This window comes from Suricata suricatta, chromosome 14 (genome assembly GCF_006229205.1).
Source record: "Suricata suricatta isolate VVHF042 chromosome 14, meerkat_22Aug2017_6uvM2_HiC, whole genome shotgun sequence".
Taxonomy (NCBI): domain Eukaryota; kingdom Metazoa; phylum Chordata; class Mammalia; order Carnivora; family Herpestidae; genus Suricata; species Suricata suricatta.
In genome coordinates, this window is record NC_043713.1 from 32,892,969 (window position 1) to 32,904,357 (window position 11,389).

An 11,389-nucleotide genomic window follows, 5' to 3' on the forward strand; every position below is an offset into this window, starting at 1 on the left:
AAAAATAGGTAGAAAATTAACAGATATGATTGGCTAGATAAAGGTCAAGAGGTAATTGTCAAAGTGTGACTCTCTTCAGACAAATCTCTCATAAGAATAAATGACTATACACACTAGAAAAATCTATATTAATCCTCCAAATTCCCATGTATTTTTTAAAATCCAGTTATCAAGGTTCTACACCTAATTCAATATAGGCCATCCTAGATAGTGATTCATCCATTTAAAAGAAAGGCCTGGCACTCAGGTTCTCAAAGTTTTTCTTTTCTTTTCTTTTTTTTCTCTCCATAATATTTTATTGTCAAATTGTTTTCCATAGAACACCCAGTGCTCTTCCCCTTAAGTGCCCTCCACCATCAAACTCTACAAGTTGATTGCTCTGATCAGACTTCTCTTATCACTCATACTCCCTACCTCAGCAAGTTCATCCATTGCTACTACTGGAATTACCAATGAGAAGAAGATAACTCATAAATAAACACATTCAGGTGAGATATTTCTGATTTTCAGATGTATTTAGCCTTCTGCTCATCTGACATCTCCTCCTAAATATTTCAGAAATACTTAAATCTCAATATGGTTAAAACGAAATGATAGAATCCTTTTATGTGTTTCTTATCTTTGTAAATTATACAATTCAATTTATATAATATGGAAATTAGGAATCACTCTGATGACGCTAATGGTGCATATTTGATTCCAAACCTTATCCATATTACTATCTAAGTATCATTTCATCTCATCTATTTCTCTTTATATCTTCTTCTACAAAATTTGACCAAGTTGCCACCTTTTTTTCCCCTAGGATTTTTATATTAGTCACTTTATTGATATATCCTTATATCTCCACTTTTCTGCCTGTAAGTACTCTTTTCCATATTCCAACCAGTGTTATTTTCAAAATTCAAACCTGAATCATATCCCTTTTTGACTTAAAATCATTCAACTCTCATTGTTCTTATACGTGACCTTCAAGATCTGATATGATCTGATCCCTACCTACCTCTTCAGCTTTATCTTGTATGCTCTCTATCACTTTCTGTTCCAATCACTCCATTCTTTTCCTTGTTCCTTTCAGACTCCATGGTCAAGCCTCCCTTGCATCTCAGTAGCATGGCACTTATTCTGTCCCTATCATGAAATGTTTTTCCCTATCATCACTTATTACTTTCATTGCTCAGTAATTTCTTCAGGAAGAGGTCCCTAATCTCCCTGGTAGAGTTAAATAACCCTGCCACTCATAAAACTATGTTTATCAAATGTAGAGCATCCTCATTGTTAGTTTTACATGGGCTTGTGTGGTTGAAAATGTTTGTCTCTTATTAGCATAAGTGTTCTATGAAACAAGGCTCCATTTGCTTCTATTCATCATTGTATTTCCAGTATCTGGGACTGTACTTTGTACATATTAAGCATTCAATGAAGGCCTGTTAGATGGTAATTGTGTCAATTAGTAAATCAAGAGGTGGCCCACATGAATATAAATGTCATATCTATTTGTGTGCAGGATACATATGATAGAGAGTTGACCTAATAGGAATAATAGAATAGAAAGGTAATTAATTACTGAGTTTCTTTTGCGGTAAACTTCAATGGAATGTATTATGCCATTGAGGATGTTCCTGATAGCTAAGGTTGGTTATGTAGTCAAAGTGCTTGGACTGTTGGACTGTTTTTAGTTTGTATCGGAAGACTTAAGAAGGCACTAAAAGAAAGAAATACAGCAGTCTAGAGTCAGTTGGCAGTAAGGAGGGTAGGAGTGATTGCCAACAATTGCACTTTTCAGGGAGACAAAAATGTGATACAAACAATTAAAACCTCGGGGATCACACATTGAATCAATGCACTTGCCAAGCAGCAATCAAATCTTCATCCAATGTACCAAAAAAAAAAAAAAAAAAAAAAAAACCACTGGCAGAAAACCAAAGCCAATTTGTATGTAGTTATGAAGTGTCTCAGTTGTTATCAACTTTAGGAGATGAGACTCCATCTGTCTATTGTCCTAGAAACATTGTTCCACAGGAGCTCTGAACAAGACTCTGCCTTAAGTCCTGAGATACATCAGTGATACATGGATTATGAAGTCTGGAACACAGACAGCATTGAACTCTCTTAAATCCGAGTTTCAGGTTAGGCACTGAACTATGTTCTCGGGTGGGCATGTGTGTGTGTGTGTAAGGGACATTAAAGTCTTTGTCTTCAAAGAGTTTATTTTAATTTCACATCCAATAGTCTCCACTTCCTTCTGCAACCTGAAGTTAACTAATAAATTTACGAAGGGCTTACTGTGCATCATTGTTGCATTGTCATAGGTATTTCATGTACATTACTTCATTTAACCTTCATAACAAAGCCATGCTATGGATTTCTAATTACTATCTCCTTTGAAAAAATTAGGACACTTGAGGCATAGGGAAGTTACAAAACTTGTCTCAAATGGGCACTGAACACAGGCTGTTACTGTAAAGCCTGTGAATTAATCACTGCAGGATTTAGCTTCCAGCCTCTTCGCCAACTGCAAATATAAACTGTACTATATGTTTAGTTGAACACTTGGGGGATATAATCTTAAAGCAGAAGTGCCTTGATGTATTAATCCATTTACATGATCAGAGAAAAAGAGACTAAACATTTGAGGTGTAAATATATGTCTATGCCAATTTCCATAAACACAAGTAAAACAAATGCAAACACCTTAGCTATCCATACAATTAGGCTAATGGTAGTGGAACTTTCAGTGGAATTAGTCACATAATTTCCTTACTTGGTCTTTTGACTTGAAAACATACATGCAGTTTGAGTCTGTCTGTGAAAAAGAAACTAAACTGTAGTATACTTGATAAGAGGTGACCCTGCATGCAAGGTTGATCCCTCTTGGACTACTGTAGTTTAGAAGAAAAAGGCAGCATGCTGGTCACCAACATATAATCACGAAGGAACTAGACTAGATGCAGACCATTACTATTAAATCTGTAATAACACATAAACAAATGACAAAATTAGCCTAGACCAGGACGATTCTGAATATATGCTTTTCATCCGGAGAAGTTTGGAAAACCTATGAGGCCATCATGTTTCTGGGTAACAGGGTTATGGTATGGGAGGTCTGGATGAGATTACTGGCACTATCCTCTGCTTCCAGGGTTTCCAGTAAGGAGTTGGAAAAGATTAGGAAAAGCATGCTCACTGAATCATCATCATCATCATCATCATCATCATCATCATCATGCTGCTTTATATAATTTATTATCCCTTGCTAAACATGTAACCTCTTGGCTTAAACTATAACTAATATACTATCTATGGGCCCTGAGTGTCCATTCATGTCTAATGGAGTCTGTTCATTTCTTTTGGTCCTCCTCATTCATGAGGCTCATCACCTCACAAGACGTAAATGCCTAGCTTAATAATGTGGACAATGAGTAATAGCAGCTGATAGTGAAACAACATAATTGTTACATAGTGGCTGCGGGTATAAATTTTAAAAGAATATTTTTGTCTCTCCTCATCTCACCCCACTTTAGCTGTCCCATTCCCTTAATGGCACATTGCCCATAATGCATTTTTCTTTGAGAAACAGAAGTAATACCCATGATTTATACTGATATCTATATAATGAGGATTTAAGTCAGCATGTGTCCATGCCTGCAATGTTTGCATTTTATGCTTTATTTTTCAGTTTCAGTGAAAAAGAATTTTATAGACTGTTAAAGGAACATCAGACATCTGTAAGGAGATAGGTAATATGAGTGTTTTTAAAGAGTGGGTAGTGAGAGGGCTTCCTGGGTCTCTGAATCACACAGCAAAAAGCCCCACTTGCCTGCCAATGAGGGACTAGCTGGCACCGTGGAGAGGGGACAGGCAGACAGGCAGACAGATAAAGTGGCTCTCACCTCAATGCACTTGTACCTAAGCCTCCAAATGGCACCCACAACATCCTTCCCATACAACAGGCTCCCCTGACATTACAGGAAATATCACCGATACCAGCCTGCCATATGGGCTTCTCCAGGCAGGGCATCTGCTGTGTGCTGTGGCGGCACATGGTGGAGACGAGAAAGGTTTAACATTTTTCATTAGTGTATGCCATAGACAGTTGAACTCCATTATAATGTCTGCAGGAAGAATCTGATCCATTCCATTATCACAGTGACAAAGAGAAAGGATGGCTTGCGATTTCAGAAAGGTCACAATGAACTGGTTGTTCAGCTGTAAGCACTCAAGGTATGATGATAATAATGGGAGAAAGGGTTTAAAAGATGAAGTTTACAGTCAGACAAAAATTAACATTTAAAAGGAAATCCTTATCTATGAGATATTCCTATTCTTCTCTATTTCTGTCTCCTAGAAATTGCCAGTTGTTAGTGTATTTATATATAAATATGTTCTTTCTCCTTCAAAAATTCATATCTGCTTTCTGATTATTCCCATACTGAAGGGATACACGAAGATGCCTGTTGCTATGGGAGTGATTGTGATGTCACAAATGGAAGATAATTGTTTCACTGTGTGAGTAAACAAAAGAAGGAAGTGGACTGGGAAGGGGAAAGCAGGTGGTTTGTCTGCATTTCTGGCTATAGGTGGCTAATTACTATTAATTCCTTCAGCAATCTTGGGAGTTATATTAATCATTAAGGAACTCCTGGGATACGGATGTGCTTGGGGTGTGGCATGTAACTGCACTAGAATCAACATTTTACAGTGACATCTAAAATGATGACTAAATATTAACTGTATATTTTAGGACACTATCTGGATTAAGAATAAGAATCTGACAACTGGCTGCCCTTTGCTGAAATCATCTCTAATGAAAATTTCTTTGATATTTGTTTACCTTCTATCTACCCTTTTTTTTTTTGATACTCAGTTTCTATTATTATAAAGGCTGGAAAAAACTACTGATCATAAGAATTCATTATCCATAAGTAACTTCCCTTCATTACATGGATTGTAAGAAATAAGTATTCTGAGCTACTGGGAACATTTTTGTCCATTTCTTCACTCCCCAACTTCCTGTCCCTGCCTTTTTTTTTGGTCATTTTTTTATTTGTTATTCAGCATATCCTATCACAATTGGATCTAGTGTTAGGTATTTCCAGATTCTACAGCTTTAAGATGACCCATTTACATCTATGTACACTGCAGCCCCTACCCAATAAAAATCAACAAAAACTTGTTACCACTGTTTCTTGTAATCAAATTAAATTTTATATTGAACATTCTACCCTAAATCTAACCCTCAGTAGCAACCCTAATGCTACCAGTTTATCCCATCAGGACCCAGATTATCCTAGTTTACCATGACCCATTTAGTGGCAAGAGTGGCATGTTGGACACGAGGACCTGACACGTATAAAACAACTCCATCTCTCTGAATTTATACTTAAATTCTTGATATTACAATCCTTGTCACTGCTCTTACAACCAGATGACCATCCAGATGATCTAATGCTACTTTTTCTAAACTAATTGCCAAATCTTAAAATATTCCATAATAGTTATTGGTTTGGAACAGTACTTGATATTATGGATAGTTTCTATCTTCTCAGTTTTTTTTTTTCCCTTGGATTTTGCTTACCAGTCTCCTCTTTTTACCTTTCTAACCATCCCTTCATGCATTCTCTTGGCATTCTTTTACTCTACTGAAACTCAAAACATATGCAGAACTTTAATTCCTTCCTTGGCCTTTTTTTCTTCTCGTTCCAGACATTTTACCTAGAAAATGACATTTATAGGGGGTACATTCAGGATTAATTCCCACTACTATGGATTGATACTATGTATCAAATTATGTAGATAACTCAAAATCAATACCTCAACCCCAGATCTCATAACTAAACTGACCTCATAGTAACTCATTACTCGACTGTCTCATAAGTAGTGCCTGTGCAATTTAAGTCCAACACAAATTAATTGAGTAATATGTTGACCTTCCCAATGAATAAAACCTCTTTGCTTTAGAAATTTTGTTTTATTTTGTTCTTTGTTTAAAAGATTTTTTTGTAATGTTTATTTTTGAGAGACAGAGCATGAGCAGGGGAGAGGCAGAGAGAGAGGGAGACATAGAATTCAAAGCAGGCTCCAGGCTCTGAGCTGTCAGCACAGAGCCCAATGCAGGACTCAAACTCATAGATCAGAGATCATGACCTGAGCCACAGTTGGATGCTTAACCGATTGAATCTTCTAGGTGCCCCCAGGAAATTTCCATTTTATTCCATGGCAAAATTATATAAAGATTTCCAATTAATTTTAGAAACCATGGATTCTGCTTCAGAAATATTTTCCAAATACCTCCCTCCTTTCTTCATTCATATAGCAATACCTAATTCAGATTCTCATCATCTCTCATGCTGTTTGGTTTCCTAACTTGAATCTGTTTCTCTAGCCTTTCCCCTTTTCAGTCATCAGTAGCTATTCACACAAAGGTGAGTTTCTTCTTTCTCAAATACAAATAAAACCACTTTATTCATTCTTCACAAATCACCTGAATGCTGACCAAGTTGGGCAATTTAGCAATATGTGTTAAAAGGCTTAATATTTGTTTTAGCAAATACACTTTTAGAAAAATCCCATTAAGAATAACTGGACACGTTAGGGGCACCTGGGTGGCGCACTCAGTTGAGCAGTGACTTTGGCTCTGGTCATGATCTCTCAGTTCCAGAGTTCGAGCCCCACATCAGGCTCTATGCTGACAGCTCAGAGCCTGGAGCCTGCTTCAGATGCTGTGTCTCCCTCTCTCTCTCTGCCCCCACTCTGTTCATGCTCACACTCTCTCTCAAAAATAAAATCAACATAAAAATTTTTTTAATGAATAATTGGATGTTAACAATTACGTACATAGAAATATATCCATCAAAATATTGTTAATGTATTTAAAATTAATGCTAAAGAGTATATTCAGGTTCTATATGATGATATACCATACAAATAACTAAAAATTTTAAAAAAATAAATCTATCTGGTTTTTTTTCCCAACACAGAACATTGAAAATACATCTGCAATGTAAAGATCTAATTTGGAAAATTCAGGTCTGATCAAGATGGAATCAACAGGGATACAATTTGCCCTCTGAACTGAAATAACTACAAATTCAGACAAAGAATATGACAAAGAACAGTGATCCATGAGGAACAGGGAATAAATGAAGTGAGCCCTATTAATTGTCCCAGCTTACTGCTAGAAACAATTTTCCAGCCTTTGGAATAGAAAAGGTGAACCATGTTAAAGTCCTGGAGTCTTCCTAAGTGGATGATTCAAAGCTGGGATGTGGGGAGGCCAAGACAAGTTTTTTAGGACAGTATACTAGAGAGAATTCAGATTTTATAGGACAGTATACTGGAGAGAAGGCAGATGCACAGAGAAAACCTTGAAGTTCTACAGAGGGTTATCATCACATTTTCGGCTAAGAACCTAACACTTCATACATAGGAGGACAACTATCAGAAACTGAGGAAAGAGATACTCAAAAGGATTTTAGGAAAGAATAATCTAAACTTTCACAGAACTGGGAACATTTCCTATCAAAACTAGGCAAGGTAGGAAATGGCATAATTCATGGGACAAGAGTGGCACACTGAGAAAGGATTTGGCCCAATAAAGGGAAAAATAATGTCTAGAATAAATGTTGTTCTCATTCCACCACCAAAGCTTAAAAGTGAGGCCAAAATATTTCAGTTAAATTGCTTAAAACCAGTGATAAGGAAAAAAATCTTAAAGGCAATCGGAAGAAAATAATACATTATATATAAAATAATAAAGAAAATAAAGACAGAAAATTTTGTTTAGAAGCAATTAAAGTAAAAAAACAGCAGAGTAACATTCAACAGTACCAAATAAAAAAACTGTCAGCATAGAATTCCATACCCCATTAACAATATTTTTCAAAAATCACTGTGAAGTAAAGTCTATATCAGAAATGCAAAAATTGAGAGACTTCATCACAAGCAAACCAACACTACTCAAATAGTGAAGAAATTCCTTTAGATGAGAAAAATGGTGCTATAAAGGAATCTGGATATGCCAAAAATCATAATAAAAAGCACTAAAAATGGTAACTGTGTAAATAAATATAACACATAATTATCGGGAATAAAAACAACAAAATAGATTGTGAAATCTATAACATATGTAAAAATATAATGTATAACAATGAAAATCCAAAGGTTGGGAAAGGAAAAGCAACCACAAAAATACACCCCCTCCCCAAAGTTATAGCTAATGAGCTACCAAAGAACATAAAATGGAATCTATAAAATGGAATCCAATGGGAGATAGAAAAAGTGGGGAAAAAGAAGAAAAGGAAAAGTAGACCACAATAAACAAATGTAGCAAAAGGAATGTTTTAAATGAAACCATATCAGTAATAACATTAACTATAAATAGGCTAAACATCTAAATTGAATGGCCAAGATTGTAATATTGAATTAAAAAGGTAGACTGGACTCCATGCTACCTAGAATGACAGTTTAAGTAAAAGAACCCGAATAACTCAAAAGTAAAAGAAAGAAGTAGATGTATAATGATAAGATTAGCTATAAAGATTCTAGAAAGGCAAATTGGTATTTTATATTTCATGAATATTTTCTAATAACTTAAAAATGTATATTTTATTAAAATGTTTGCTTCCTTTTCTTTTGACATTATACTGTGCTTGCCTAGAGGTCATAGTACCACAGAGAGGAATGCTTCTATCAGAAGACAAAATAAGCATTTGTTGAACTGAAAATTAAGACTGCTACCTGGTCACTCTGGGCTCCTCATGCCTTTGAATCACTAGCAGAGAAGGGAGTCACTGTATTGGCAGTAGTAATTGATCCTATTATTAGGGGGAAATTGGGTTGCCCTTACAACCCAACAGGTAAGGAAGATTATGCATAGAATACAGAAGATGCTTTAGGGACTTTTTTAGTACTGCCACATCCTGTGATTAAAGGCACTGGAAACTTGCATTAACTTAATTAAGGCAGGGATTCTAAAGGCCCACACTCTTCGAGAATGAAGGTTTTGCTAACTCCACCAGGCAAACTATAGGCCGCTATAACCACGCGGCCTTTTGCAGAAATTAAAACTGTAATGTTTATGAGTATTTGTTCCTTATTTTGTTGTATATATACATATATGTGTGTGTGTGTGTGTGTATAAGTATATACATTAAGCAACAGTTTCTGTCTTATTTCCTTATCTGATATAAAGTGTGTTAATAATACATTTTTTATTTTCTTTATTTAAGGTTTAAGTATGGCTTAAAAAGATAAGTATGAGAGCTGAACTGATAAGAAGCAGACTATAATAGTCAGTTTTATATATATCAGCTTAGCTATTGTTCCCTTTTAATTCAATCAGACACGAAACTAGTAGTTGCTGCAAAGGTATACTGTAAGTATGATTAGTATCTATAATCAATTGACTTTAAAGAGGTTATCCTGTATAATCTGGGTGGACCTTATGAGCAGAATGAGCTTTTCCTGTAGAAGAAGAAATTCTACCTGTGAAATGCAACTTTTGCTCATGCCTTAGAGTTCAAGCTTGTCTTTCTGATGGCCTACCACCCATATTTTGGATATACCTAGCCAGCCCTCACAACTACAGAATGTAATTCTTTGCAGTATACCTCTTTATATATCCTACTGATTCTATTTCTCTGGTTGAACCCTAACTGATACGAATATGCACTAAAATTTTAGTAGTTGTTTTCTCTGAATAACCAGAATATCTGTAATTTTCCCATCTTTCTCATTGTGAATAAAATGTCAAAACTATTTCTTTTTAAAATGAAGATATGATTATTATCCTCAAATAAGTTTTTTTTTGTGTGTGTGTGTGTTTTAAATTCCTTACTTCAATATTGTCTACCTTTTTCAAATACCTTTCTTTTTGTGTTTTTGCTATTGTGGTTCTTTTCACTGTGAATTTAATTTTTTTTGTCTATTTTTCTCTTACTATTTTGTTTTATCTTATGCAAAAGTGCATTTAACACAAGCATAGATAAATCCAATAATTTATTGAATTGAAACTTTACTAATAAGATTATAACACATGTCCCTCATTTTAATACCTGGGCTCCTGCTGGGAGATGGCCATAGTTCATCATGCATATCCTGCAGTCAGGGACATCAGCCCATTTCCTAAGCACTATTTCTGTTTCTGAGGTCTTATTATATAGTCTACAATATAATAAGGTCCTACTGGTCTATTTCATGCGTGACACTTAAAGAGAAAATATGTGCCCCATAGCAGACAAAATGCTGGAGAAAGGCCTCGAAAAAGGAAGTGAGAGGAATATAGGGCAAACAGAGTTCAATTTTTTTCATCAACCGCTACACTCTTGTTAGTCATGACCCACACAAAAGCAGATGTTCCATCTCTCTTCTGGAGTTGCTGTTTGCCAGCTCTTTGATATCAAGATACTAGTTATTTAGCCCAACAGATAGAAGAATTAAGGACAACAATTAGAGCAGGTGTTGTGAATAATCAGTCTAATTATTATGGTGTGAAGTGGGGGGGCTTGACACCCTGGCAACGCCTTGATGCTTAGAGATTTTGGTTGCATATCTCTAAGTGTGCCACTTGCCTATTCAAAATCAACTTTTTTTTCATTTTTTTGTTGCTTGTAGTAGTTCGTAAATCTACTTTGAAACAAAATATTCACATCCACACACAGGTGTATGAACACACATACATATATGCCACATGACATTTTCCAATATAAAACACTGAAAGAAATCCATTCTTTCTTTGGATTTGGTTAATTGATCTTTTTAGCTAGTTAAAAAGATCTTCCTTTCAGCCTAAATATATTCAGAGAAAATTAAGAATGAGGATTAACCTTGATGCAGGTTAATTAACATTAGAATCATCCAGGGACTTTGAAAAACTAACTTTGTCTGGGCTCCACATATGAATATGAGGCCTAGGCATGAGCATAGGCCACTCAGATTATGAGCTGTATTTCCTTTCCTGTTGGTCCTGGTGCTAATTTTGGGTAGTTCTCAGTCTCTTCTAAGTTAAGATCCCAAACTATGTTGAATATGGGAAATAATTAGTTTTCACAAAGTTTAACTGAATGTTCCAGAGCTTTAAAAGAACAATAACAACAAAACAGACATATAGGGCATGAGAAAGAAAATACAACATGGGACATTTCCAGTGGCTTTAATGGGAAATATACCTGGGAAGAAAGGCTTGATGTCATAGGTCTTCAATAGGCACCAAGAGATGGTACATTAGTTTCAATGAAAATACGGTTATAAAAAAAAAGAGCATTATTAATGTAGGTCAAGAAGATATAGGTAAGTATGACTAGTCATGAACTGGAGGGTAAGGATAATTGAAGCACACGGATGTAGGTAATGCAAAAAGGAACAGGTGTGCTATTGTGAGAGTGTGCCA

The 11,389-nt window shown here is 35.5% G+C and overlaps 1 long non-coding RNA gene across 1 annotated transcript; it reads left to right on the forward strand.

Moving 5' to 3' along the window:
- The first annotated feature begins 3,935 nt into the window (after positions 1 to 3,935).
- On the forward strand, positions 3,936 to 7,131 carry LOC115278514. Its single transcript, XR_003902933.1, has 3 exons — positions 3,936 to 4,224; positions 4,439 to 4,509; positions 6,981 to 7,131. It is a non-coding gene; the product is annotated as an uncharacterized LOC115278514 (long non-coding RNA).
- Positions 7,132 to 11,389: the final 4,258 nt, after the last annotated feature.